Genomic DNA, 13,798 nt, shown 5'->3' on the forward strand with positions numbered 1-13,798 from the left:
AGCCTGAATATCCGACTGTGATTATCTGGTATACCAGAGATTGATTTTGGCCCTAGCCTTGTGCTAATTTAGTGCATTGAGGCCTATGCTGTCACTTGAAGTGGCTGAGGTCCTGGACCTGTCGGGACATTTCAAACATGCCCTCATTTTCCTGACAGCGCGCTATCAGCCTGCCACATGGTTAGCATGTAGATTAATGGTGCAGCATAACGTGTTTTGTGAATCCATAATCATGACCAGACCATTATATCTGTGTCACTGGAGTGGAGGTCCCACCCATGTGAAGTTCTGCTTTAGTGCACTAATCCTTGTGCCTATATTCCAAATATATAGTTTGTGCATGTTTATGTTGTGGCTTGGGTGGTACATGCAATATGTACACAAGTGTGCCCGCGTAATGGAGGCATCTGTGTTCCATTCTTGAAGCCCCTAACCTGCTCCTGTGCACACGATAGAGGTGAGATTGTTTTTCTCAGAGAGTGGAAGTATTTTACTGACATTCCTAAAGCTGGATGGAGGAGACCTAGACAGTGAAGTGGGCACACAGGTGACAATACACCTTTAGAAATTCACTGAAGCCCTTTTGCTGAGAGGAGCTGCTGATTAGTCTTCCTGTAGCACTGCTATTTGGAAGATGTTGGGGTTGAAGGGTGGGACTGAAGACTCTTTTTTAATGTGGAAAGGCGAGCCAGCCTTTTGTCTATCCCCTGATCACTGTATGGTGTGGCTGTTGATAAGCCATGTATAGAAAGTTCACGCCTCTTCGTGCCTTTGTTGTGGTTATTCCAGGATGGGGACTACTGTACTATAAGGAGCATCAGTATGCTCTGCAGCATACTGTGACGACTGCTGTGCACCCAGAGCTGGTGTCTGACAGCCAACGTCCCAGATGACCAGGGTTATTCCCTGGAGTCTTGCCTTGCCAGAAGAGCAATAGCTCTGACCTTAAGTGCCTGAAATCCAACCTGCTCACTGAGAGAGGGAAATATCCTGCCAACCCTGCAGGAGGTGTTGACATAACAGCCAGACCCTGGTGCTGAGGGTCTACCCAGGGGAATGGAGACTGCAAAGACCGATTGGTGAGTCCGATAGTAAAAGTGAGGTGCCAAATGGGAATTGCGGATTGGCCGCTAACCTCGCAATAAGAACGATTGCAGGTGTCTCGCTGCTAAAGTGAAACAAATTGTGCCCGTGGAGATCTTTGCCATTGAAGCTAAGACCTGTGCCTGTGACTGACGCCACCACTGCATTTACAAAATACATGTCGTGACTACTAGCATGCCGCTGTGTCCCTGTTTACTTGGCTGCCCATCTGCTGCCTAATATCAAGTGACCGAGAAGTGGGTGTAGGGGGCTCGAGGGCCAGACCAAGGGTATGGATGGGACGTAGCCAGTAAGTGGGCTTCAACAAAAGGATTCTCTTTATTTTGCAGGAACCTCTGCAGTTACAGTGGGAATTAACAAGTCCATATACTGGACTGGTAAAAGAAAAACAACCAAAAATAGCTAGACAGGAGTTGTCTCCATAAAGAAACACAACAGTGTCCGGACTGTGAGAGTTGGGTTCTGTTAGTGGTCCGCTCCTCACTCCGGGGCGTCTTTGCCTTCCCGCTTCTCTGAGGCTTGTTTTCTTCCTGTGGGTTCCAAAGGAGGAAAAAGGAGAACAAAAAAAAGAGCACCGGGATTAGGCTATGTCTGCTTGTAACTAAGTTTTGCGTGCTACCATCACCAAACGCTGTTAGGGAACAAGGAAGGGACCGTTTTGGGGAGTGAAGGGAGTGTGTGAGGGAAAAAGCCGGTAGGTTTTGGCAGTGGATTAACTTCTTGTGTTACCCCACCAACCCCACCAAAATGAACCTCTTAAAGACACTTGCCTGGGGCCACGACCCTTGAGCAGGGCCGTGGCGGCGTGACCCGGGGCGTCCTCTCCCTCCCTTGGGCTGCCGGGTTTGTCAGCGATTTCGGGGATCCTTCCGCTCGGCTCTCTGCTTGCCTCTGCTTTCTCCGGTTTCCTCGGGTCTTCAGGGGCTCCTCCGTCCTGCTCCTCGCATGCCTCGCCTTCTCCTCCTCGTTTTTCTGGCTCGGTTGTCTTGTCGTCTCCGCTGCTCTCTGCATCCGTGCTGTTCCGGGCCCCTCCTTGCCATACTCCGCCTTTCTTGTTCTCCGTTTTCGCCGATGTCCTGACGTCACGCTTCCCTAGCGTGACTAGACCGCTGGCTGCATCCTGTTCCCCCCCTTGTGTCCCAGTCCGTTTTGTCCGACTTCCGCCGGGCTGAACCCTCGTCCTCCTCACAGAGGGTCCAATGCCTGCTGTGCCCACTATGCCAGTACCTGCATTTGTCAAAGAACTCCAGGCTACCAATCTGGCTACCCATCCTGTTTCAGCTTACCAAGATCGAAAAGGCTGCTTCTCAAACTTCTCAACCACCATGTCCTAACCCAGAAGTGGGAGAGAGTGGAGACACTTGCTGCCGAAAGAACATGGAGACCTGCGTTGTGGTTAGACTGTTTCAAATGATCTGTATTGAACTGAGCGCAAGCATTATTGAACTGGGTCTGAGCCTTGATTCATGTTGCACAAAACTCTCTAACCTAAGGGGGTCATGCCTAGATTCACAAGATGAGGTACTCTTGGGAAATGGGGAAAAGGAGAGCATTATCCCAAGGCACAGCAGCTCATACCCCAGTGTATATTATTGTACCTGCTACAATTACCTATGTGGCATTCCATTTAAAGTGAGTTCTCTTCTCATCCAAGTTAAGCACTGTACTGGGCAAACATATTGGTCTGCTTGGTGGTTGAGTTCTGAGTTTGTGCACCCCCGCACTACATTCCTGAGAAGCCTGTGACTGCTTCCGATTGATACCACTGAGACTCAAGTGCAGCAGTGGATGTACTTGACCCAGTTTACACAGCGGTATTAGGATGGATTTCTGGACTCCAGAGACAAACAACCCCAATCCCAAGAGTGAGGTATAGTAGCCCATGCTTGCCCCATTCCCTCCTGAAAGGGTCTGGCTATACACTGTGTGACTCCTAACTCTATATACTCACTGTAATCCACTTAATACTACATTTTCAATAGGAGTCAAGGGCACGCCGAGTGCAGAAAGGAATGGTGCAAACTTATTGGCACTAAAGACATTAAAGCAAAGCAGTGAAAATAGGTTGATTTTGACTTTAAACAAATAGTGTTATTAAAAACACTTCACTGATTCTATATCATCACTAGTATGCCCCAGCACATGACATTACTCAATGCTTAATTGTTGAAAAGTTAATGTACTTGTATAGTGCTTTTAATTGTTTTTTAGTACCTTCATGGCTGTATTTCAGTACTTCTGAGACTTACTTTTTAGGTCTTGCCTAGGCAGCGCTTGCGCTGTCTCTTCAAGACATGTTGTATTCAGAATATCTGGCTTTAAGCTCCGCCCGTGTTTTTAATTGACTCCTTTAACTGTGTTTTGTAAATATATATATTTTTGGGGTTAATTTGTTTGGTAGTCCCTTCTTAGTCCTTCCCTTTCTACTACTGTAACCTACCATAAGGACTGCTCCAGTTACATGTGATGTTACTCTGTACCTTTTAATAACACTTTGTTGAGCACTCTTTTGTTAATGCGTTTTTCATAGCTCGTGTTGGAGGCACAACAGCTACGCACTTCCCAACCAGACCAAATTAGTATTTTTAATTCATTATGTGTGTTTTGTTGCAGTGCAGCAGGCATTTTGTATTTTACTTTAAACATACTTTCACTCTCAGTGTGGCGCCCGTTTGATGAACGCTGCACTTTGTTTACTTGAGGCTTTATCGATGATACGCTTTATCTTAAAAGTAGGGTGGCTGAGCCTTTCTTTTGTTCAGCATGGCGCGGCTCGCTCACCTCCATTTTGTAAATTACTTTAAACATACTTTCACTCTTAACGCGACGCCCGTTTAAGGAGCGCTGAGCTTTAGCTTTTACTTGCAGCTTCTGCGCTGTATCCTACTGTAGGGTGTCCACCCTCCCTCCACCGGAAAGAAAGCTTGCCTAATTAACAGTTCTCCCGGCACCGCTGTTCACTCTCAGCATGGTGGCCGTGTAATGAGCACCATGCTTTATCTTTTATTTGCAGCTTTTGTGCTGCAACTCACCGTGGGGTGTCCTCCCATTCACTAAAAAAAAGTCTCAAATTTACATTCCTCCCGGAACCGTCTCTTCCCTTTTAGCGGGGCTCCCGTTTTAAAAGTGGCCCGCTTTATCTTTTACTTGCAGCTTCATCGCTGCATCTCCCCCATCCCGAAAACAAGGAAAGGATGCAGTACCACAGGCTGTTACTAGGTGTCCCTGTGGAGTTGTGAAGGGACCTCTATTAGGCACATAAGGTACTGCATCCTTAATGCAATTATAAAGAGAAAGATTGCAGCTCAGCATACGTTTCCATTTATTTATATTGGAAGTGAGATGCTAAATAAACAACATTGGTACATTTTTAAAGCGCAAGCTAACAAAAATCTCACTTCCATTACAACTAAATGGAAACGTAAGCTCAGCCTGGGCTACAGCAGACGACAGAGAAGGCTAAAGCGTTTTCAGCCTAATGGGCGTTGCATGCCAGGTCCTTCATAGCTCACTGTGCTGTATTAGAAGGTTTACAGTTTATGAACTTCAAGTAACAAAAGGATCTCTGTGTTAAAAGCAGTAACCCACTTACTACTACATACTACTACATAAAATAAAAATCTGTCATCTGTATGTTACATAACGTGCTTTGCTAGAGACACATTAATCTTGTATGCTACTTTGATTCAATTCTGAGACTAGATAAAATGCAGATCTCACCAGCAAAAGCGTTAACCTTTGGAGTTATTTTAGCATTATTATTATTCCCTGAGATTTACTGGGCATGCATAGATCTCTGCAGCAGGTGCCTTAATCTCATAAGCTATTTTAAAATGCAGACTTTGCAACCAGTTAAGCAGTACATATCTACTGCCATATTTCTCCTTGTTGGCAATTTCTTTGTGCCAGAGTTAAAAAAAAAATTATTAGTTGAGGCCCAGATTTTACGTTGGGGTTGCACTAGTTTTTTGGCACAACCCTGACGCAAAATCTAATTTGTTAAACCTCATAATGCACTTAAATGTATTTATGATAAACCTTCTAAACGTGTGAGATTTTATTATGTGATGTCACTTCTTGTGAGGTCACTTCCTGTGATGCAATGTAAGACGTCACACGCCATGACGTCATGAGCAGTGATGTCACGCACCATGTTGTCTCTTGCATACTGCCTAACTTAGTTAGTCCCACCACTTCTTTTTTAGGTCGAGCCTAGCGCAGCGCGCATGCGCTGCTTTAGGAGAAGGCCTCTTGGAATCACTTCAGACTTTCTGCAAACTCGTGCATGTGGTGTTTGATTTTCCACACATGCTATTGGTCTTTGCGTGTGGCTTTCAAAAATGACAGCACGCAATTGGCCTAAGGCGGGTGCATGTCCCACCTTTTCTGAAAATGTTTATTCCCACAGCGTTTAGCTGTCGGGAGAGAGTGGAGTGGCGCGCAGCGTGCCAACTGTTGTGGATTATGTTTAAATAAGACCTTGCAGCTTTCCTTACAAGCCACGTCCCCACCACCCCGGCCAAGGGACAGACCCCACCGCCACAAGAGTGGGCGCTTCTTTTCCAGCACTTGCATTCATGACAATAAGATACTAACAAGGCGCATCCCCTCCACCCCGGCCAAGGGACAGACCCCACCGCCACAAGAGTGCGTGCTTCTTTTTCCAGCACTCGCATTTCATCTATGTCAGCACTCTCTTCTTGCACCGTTATCTTTGTATTAGTATGTTATTGTCAAGACATTTGCTGTACTCTGTAGGTGGCCTCTATTGTCACACCTTTTTCGGTACCTTCTTAAAAATTGACCGCACCTTTTAACATTAGTGTTTTTTCATCACAGTGGTGAGTGCTTCCTTTTACACCTCTGCGCAGCTGTGGTGCTTGCTACCTTTAACATCTCTGCATCGTGCACAGCTGTGGTGCGTGTTTCATTTCCCTACATTGCTTTTGGTACTCACTCGATCCAGGGGCGTAACGCAGGCCCTTGCTGGGGGCTTAATTTGAGCCGGTGTCTGCTGGAGCGCACATGGGCACTTAATTATTAGCACTTGCATTTTGTACATGCTTGCTGGCACCGGCTGCTAAATAATGCCTCTGTGCAGCTGTGGTGTGTGCTACTTTTCACATCTCTGCACAGTGCACAGCTGTGGTGCGTGCTTCCTTTCCCCCCCGTTGCACAGTACACAGCTTAAAAATGTACTGCACCTTTTAACATCCACGTTTTTTCAGCGCCGTGGTGCGCGCTACCTTTCACACCTCTGTGCAGCTGTGGTGCATGCTACCTTTAACATCTCTGCACAGTACACAGCTGGGGTGTGTGCTTCCTTTCCCCCCATTGCACAGTACACAGCTGTGGCGAGTGCTTCCTTTCACTGCACTGTAGTGGCACGTGCTTCCTTTCACAACACTGCACAGTGCAGATATGTGGTGTGTGCCTCCTTTCACCCCAGTGCACAGCTGTGGTGCATGCTTACTTTCACCTTATTGCACATTGCACAGCTGTGGTGCATGCTTCCTTTCACCCCACCCTCCCGTTGTTTATATCCCACACCTAACAATAAAAACTATAACAAAAATAATTACACCATGCAAGGAAAAATTGACAGCATTGCATAAACAAATAAACTAGAACACATTTTTTGTATTAATTTTGGCTTTTAGTACAGTACTTCAGTTGTATATAATGTTTTTTCGGTTAGATATAAGGTGACAGAAATAGTTATAACACTTTGTTTATTATAACCTATACATTTTCAACAGGCTGCACAAGATTCACAATGCTCTACAACACATATTAAAAACATTAACAAAGCCATTACCTCTGTCTAAACACTTATAACGCCCCAAAGGCGAGACCTGTTCGCTATGCCAATGCTTGTTTTATTACTTGTACCCTGCATGGTTTACTTATTTTCAATAATTTAGGGAAGCTGCATTATCCATATGATTTATCGGTTTTAACTAATACGACGAGTAGTACAAAGTACGGTATCATAAATAGTTATTAATATGCATTTTTCTGTTTCAAAAAGGAATAGAAAACATAAAATCTAGCATTATAGAGTTCCCGTGATGTTTACAAATATGGTACAGGGATTTCACATTGGCATTATTGAACAAGGGGTGTACAGCTCACTTCAAGGAATGTTTCTCTCTGGTAAATGATGCTAGTCAGCCCTCATTGAAAGCAGGGAAGCGCAATGTCTGCCATTTGTCAAGCCTCATACTTCTACTTACTTGTTGCCGGAAGTCAACCTTGCAATTCTGGCATCAGGAACCTCTAAAATAAGGCTGCCTTGATGTTGTGGGCTGCCACATAGTCCTCTTTTTGCTACTTTAGTAGACAGTAGGATTTTTTCACTATAGTTTCACCAAATTTCCAGTAGCTTTTGTTTATGCACACGTGGTTACACATGTGAAGATTGGTGAACACTGACAACTCTGGTTAACAATTTAATAATTAGAATGTTTTTTATTTTACAATAAGTTTGTGAGAGTTGATGTACTATGCTTTTCTTCATAAGTCGCCTTAGATCAGTCATTTTTCAAAACTGTTTGCATTACATTTTAACAAGCTTGACATGTACATACAAGCTTCTTAGACTCAGAGCAAAAAGACAGAATAAAATGAATGGACAATAAAGTGACGAAAGCTCGATGAGAAATTGTAACGATGTCGACGTTTATGGAAAAAGGGTGAGTGAGTAGTGCAGCGGGAGGAATGAGCAGGCGAGCTAATACAAAATAGAGTGTTGACAGCAGAGGAAATACGGCATATATACGAGTAAAAGAATGGACTGCAGAGATAAACAGCAGTGAGCAGAAAAAGAGGGAACTATGCGCACCCAAAAATAGAACGAAAAAAGAGGAAAACTAAATGCATGGAAAAAAAAAGGCAATAAAACAGGGATATAAACTGAACATTGTGTAATTAGATGACACTGATGGATGAGGGGGAATAGAATGTAGAAAAAAGACCAGGAATCAAGAGAAGAAAAGGGACTGGAGAGAAAAAAAGTTTAGAGGAATAGAGAAGCGATTGGCATATGTCCAAATCAGAGCAGGCGATAAAGTTAATGGGAGAAGGGAGGGAGAAATGTAAAGGAATGGAGACGAAGTCGGCGGATAAAGGATTGAGCAATGCAGAGAAAAAGAGAAGGGAGAACAAGAGATGCATAAAGAGAGGGCCAGTGAGAGAAAGACATGACTCCCAGAAGGGCATATAGGCAAGAAGGAGGCAGAGCGAAAGTGAGTTGGAAGAGACAAGGGTCATGAGAACTATAAAGAATGAGATGTAAAATACGAGAGAGACATTGCTTGCCTATTCTTTTCTTTATTATATTTGTCCAGGTAATTTATAGCCACAGTTCTGAATCTGCTTGGACACAGTTAAGCTGATGCAATAAATCCAACTTCTCAGAACATGTAAACTGAGAAGAACAAGTATTGGCACTGTCAATCGGATTTACTTACCTTTACATACAAACAAGAGCAATTGACATTAACACTTGTTTACAGTAGTCTTCAATGTCTGTCGAGATCAATGTACCTTCCATATTTCTGCAGCATTTTTTCCAATGAACAGTAGGTGAAATGCAGCAAACTGGTGTTCTAAAGTGGCTGACTTTTCTTAGATTCAGTGCTGTTTTGGGACAATGGTAAAGCCAAAACGTTCCCGTGGGCAGGTCAAATACAGAAAGGGAGGAAAGCAACAAATAAGACCAAGGCAGCTGACATTCACATGAATGCCGTCCAATCTTGAGCAAGGATTGGCTCTGTGGAGTATTGTATACAATGCTGTATCTGGCAGACAGCTCAAACTGTCTGTAGCGCGACCATAAAAGTGAGGTTGGCCATAGGAAAATTATTTAACAGCTGTCAGGGACGGACTACTTTGGTACCTAGAGCATGCAGCACCATTCTTCACCTGCCACTCTCTTAGAGTCAATCTGGTTGCTGCTGGCAGATTTTGCCTGCTCTTGACTGAATTATAGCTGAGCTCCAGATTGAGGTATTGAGCTCGTAATACTCTGCTGTGGCAGATACATGAGGCTTTGATGCCTGCCTCCGTCACTCATCATTCCTCCACCCGTGAGCTGATGTGTGTGCCTGATAAACAAGACCTACTGTCCTAAACCTATGTCATGCCTGATAACTGTGGAGCTCACCTAACTCCCTTTCCGTGAGCCCCAAAGTATCAAGTGCAAGAGGTCCTTAATTACAGTAAAGAGCAGGCCTTCCTGCAGCTCTGTATTTGCAGGTGGGAGGCTGATTTTGCGGTTGGGAGGGTGCTTAACTCAAAATATGGGTGAGCTCTGCAAATTGCAGGTAACTTAACAGGTTTGCATCAGTGAAATTGATTAATAATATCCATAGCAAATGCATGATATTAGGATAGCATTAAACCATGTAGATAAATATCAAATATACTACTATATTTATCACCACATTACATACCCACCCAGGCGAATTGCTTGGTAATTTTGAATCAGAAGTGCACATGCTCTTTGAATTTTCATCAAAATATTCCTAGATACTCTGAGTGCTTGATTATATAGCGGAGTTTGAGTTACAGGTTGTTATTACCCTCAGATACAGGATAGATATGCAACCCATTTGAATATTATTTAAAAGAACAGGTTTTTATAAAAAAATATACTGATGTACAGAATTATTTTATCAACCCTAGACTAGCCTCCCTAGTCAATAGTGAAATAAGATACACGTCAAGCTCATCTAGTCAAGGACTGGACAGCTCTGTTTTCCCCACTTTAAAAAAAAAATGTTTTAGCTGTTTCCACCACTTAATCTATGATTGATCTTATCTACAAATGTCAGAACCCATTTTGAGGGCCAAGAGGAAAGCAGGAACTACTCGTCAGAACCCTTTTACAACAATGTCACAAAGAGGGTTTCCTTTGGACTAATGGCTACAAGTTTCCAATAACTAGTGTTATTTACTCACAAAATCACAATCTTGGAAATAATCACATTGGTCATTCAGGCTGTTCACACTTCATTTATACCATCCATGCAATGAGAGTAGAAAGTTAAACCCAAACTCAAAATACACAATTTTGTTTAAAACAACAATTTATCAATTTATTCATTACCATGTAGAAAAAGAAGATTTTTTTACAAACAATTCAGAAATAATTGTTTTTAAAATCCACGATCTATTACATAAAACCTTAAAAATTTCAAACTACATAAAGAAAGTACACATGAGAGAAGACACCAGACTTTGTCATAACACACACATCCGTGATAAAACAATGAACACCAACTAGAACCCAATGCTACCATTGATTAATAATCTGTGGTTCCAGCAAGTACACGGATTGTGTCAAAAAGTGTCGGCGCGTTTCGATGGAAAGAAAATTATTGCACCATCTTTATCAAGACTGAATTTTGTGACTCTCTTGATTCGTAATGTTTGTCCCAAAAACAGATTTAAAAACACCTGTGTGATAAAATATATAGATCAGTATACATAGAAAAGTCATCTATTTTCACTCTATCTTACATGCAAACTGTATCTAATACCGAGGATATTTCATTTGTATATATATCTTTGTCACAGTACTTATCATGATACATTTACAATTTTTAGTAAAGCATCTATCGACCGCATAGGAAAACCACTTACAAATAGTTTCGGGTTTATGTTGCTATTCACATTTTCATTCTCTCAAGCCTTTATATTTAAAACCAGGGAGGGGGGAGAAATAAGGGAAAAGGAAGATACGCCTTAGGTACCCTTTCGATGCACTAAATCTAACTTCTTTTGTCATCCTCCTCAACTTATAGCATCACTCTCACAGAAGAGCTCTTTCAAACCATCATTCAACCATAGGGGCTTGCAAATCCCCCCCCCCCCCATTCATAACTAGAATAAAAATAAATTTTTAATACTATATTTCTCACCTGAGATTTATTAAGGCAAGGGAGGATCTCCTACATGGATTAGGCAGTTGTTGTTAATTGCCTAATGGGATGACAAATCCAGCCCTTTGGATATTACAGAGACCTCGGTCCAAAATATTTCTGAAAAATCAAATTTGTTGGAGTTATTTCTAAAGTTACCTATCACTAGGACTATTTTATCATGGCCATACTCCATGCTCTTGGAGTTATCATTATGTTGATTTCTCACCTGTTCCTTTCTAATGTTTGTACACCATATTATCCTTCCTGTAGATTTGTCCTGATTATTACCTTTGGGATGGATCTATCAAAATATAAGGTTGGTAGTAATAATTAAGTTCCCTTCCCTTAAATGGTTGTATATATTGATTTATTTCACATTATTGATAAGATAAATAACTCAAGCACGAGTCTTGTCCCTCTGTGTTACTTGATTCATATATACCATAGATACGGTAGATACTGTCTCGACCTTGATAGTACCCTCACTATGGTCGGGTCTGCAAGAAGCAGAGAAACATTGTATTACACCTACAATTTGAATTATTTGGTTTCTGATTGATAACCCAAGTGCCTTCTACACCCACATAATCGGTCTCCCAACTGAGTAAATAGAGATATTATACGGCCTTATACTTTCTCTTATCTATTAGGTTAAAAGTACGGGAGACAGGGGAAAAAAAAGGAAAAACAACATAAATGAAGCTCCTTTCATCAAAAGTTGTTCGCTACGGTATGCAGCGGCATTCTAAATCTCGACCCCATTATCAAGGAGGTGGACACATACATCTCCACCCGGATGTGTATCAGCCCTTGGATCCCCGTAAACGATATATATACACGCTGCTGCCAATGGGGCTACCTATGCCAGCGTATGTATAAAACGACAATCTTCAAATTACCGGGAGAAAAGAATGGGCGCCTAACCTTAATCACAATCCCACGCTTCATTCTACAAATTATCATATCATATCCCCGTTGCTTACCACTGTCATGCGTTGTGCATCACGTCTATCCTCCGGTCCGGTCGATAATGAGCTGATCCGGATCTTGCCTCCCCCTTTATATCCTTGAAAGATTGGTCCACCTGCGAGTGCTTAAGTTAATACCCGTTGCACCTTTGGACCCTCCTTTCTGTTGCTCACTATGATCACCTACCTCACTTACGGTAAATATGTAAAAATAGAAGAGGGCCTTCTATTTCTTTACCCGACCTCATCCCGAAGACTGATCGCCGCCATCTTTAAATGGTTAAATTAGGCTTTAAGTACTACCTTGTTTCTGGTAGGTATGTAGACATAAACAAGGGATTTTCTATTTTATCCTTCACCTAGTTCGTGAAACTCGTCGCCGCCATGTTTGGAAGATTAGTGTTTTAGCGGAGACAATTTAAAGAGCTACTCTATTCTGGGTGAACTACTTCAGTTATGATGTGTATTTGGTTTCATATACTGGAATACTTTTAATAGCTGTATATGCTGGTTTGATCAAAGATAATGCATTAGTCAGATACAGGTATAGATATATATTTTGTTTATTTTATGAAGGATCCATGTATTGTCCCATGTCCTACCTACTTATTGTTGTGATTATTAATATACCACTCCTGGGTCCGTTTTGGAGCATAATAATTATTATCCCTTACTGCTTGGCTAACTGTATTTTCTTTGATAATGTTATGTATTGGGAATACTATTCTACTACTGCCTAACTGGACACAGTTGACGCATATTATATGGATAAGGGGTATATTGACTTAATTGGGGCCTATAAATCCATTGTAATCCTTCAGAATAGGTGTATCATACGATAAAGGACATCCAGTCCTCTTTCGAGTTCAGGCCTTTGTTAATGGTATCTAGTTTACAAATATACCATTGTTCTCTCTTTTTCCTCTTTTTTTCGGTGTGCCCCCCCCCCCACGTCTCCTGCTCTTTTTCCAGAATATACCACTCGAGTTCATCACAATTGTGATTAACTAAGGTGTAGTGATCAACAAGTGTGCATTCTCCTTTTTGGTACGAATGGAGGACTTGTGTTCCAACAGTCGTATTCTAAGCTCACGTCCAATCTCTGCTACATAGCCTAAGCCACATGGGCAGGCTAAAAGGTACACCACGTTCTTGCTACGGCAATTGTTTAGGGTGTTCGGAGAAAACATAGTTCCATTAAAGAGAAAAGTCTTCCCTACTATGCACAGATCGAGCATGTTCCACATTTGTGGCTACCGACAGCGTTCTTGCTGTTGATAGTGAGTTGTGTACTCTCTTCAGTATCTTTATACGTGTGGACCAGCGAGTTGCGAATATTTTTGTTGCGCCTTAAGGCAAAGAGAGGTTTATCTAAGCGTTTCTCTCTATCTTCATTAAGAATTTTCCAATTCCTATTATTATGTTCTTGATTTGATTGCTCACATGGGAAAATTGGCTGTCGAACACTATCTTTTCAATTTCTTTTTTCTTTGTCCTCTCTCTGTCCATATCGAGCATGTAGTCTCTTTCATAGAACCTCGCTTGCTTGAAGGAGTTTTAATGAGCCTCTTCGGGTAACTGACTTATGTGAGAAATAGAGTATTAAAAATTTATTTTTATTCTAGTTATGAATGGGGGTGATTTGCAAGCCCCTATGGTTGAATGATTGTTTGACAGAGCTCTTCTGTGTGAGTGATGCTATAAGTTGAGGAGGATGACAATAGAAGTTAGATTTAGTGCATCGGAAGGGTCCCTAAGGCGTATCTTCCTTTTCCTTCCTCCCTGGTTTTAAATATA

General features: G+C 42.2%; 1 protein-coding gene and 1 long non-coding RNA gene across 6 annotated transcripts in view; one reads left to right on the forward strand and one right to left on the reverse strand.

The window, feature by feature from the left end:
• Positions 1-13,798, forward strand: part of LOC146867456 (protein FRA10AC1) — a 178,392-nt gene that overhangs the window by 10,185 nt on the left and 154,409 nt on the right. The window lies entirely within an intron of this gene.
• On the reverse strand, positions 10,143-12,191 carry LOC146867457 (uncharacterized). The gene is made up of 4 exons (XR_014966091.1): positions 12,017-12,191; positions 11,260-11,334; positions 11,031-11,150; positions 10,143-10,566 (listed from the first exon to the last, which is right to left on the reverse strand). It is a non-coding gene; the product is annotated as an uncharacterized LOC146867457 (long non-coding RNA).

This window comes from Triturus cristatus, chromosome 1_2 (genome assembly GCF_964204655.1).
Source record: "Triturus cristatus chromosome 1_2, aTriCri1.1, whole genome shotgun sequence".
NCBI lineage: Eukaryota > Metazoa > Chordata > Amphibia > Caudata > Salamandridae > Triturus > Triturus cristatus.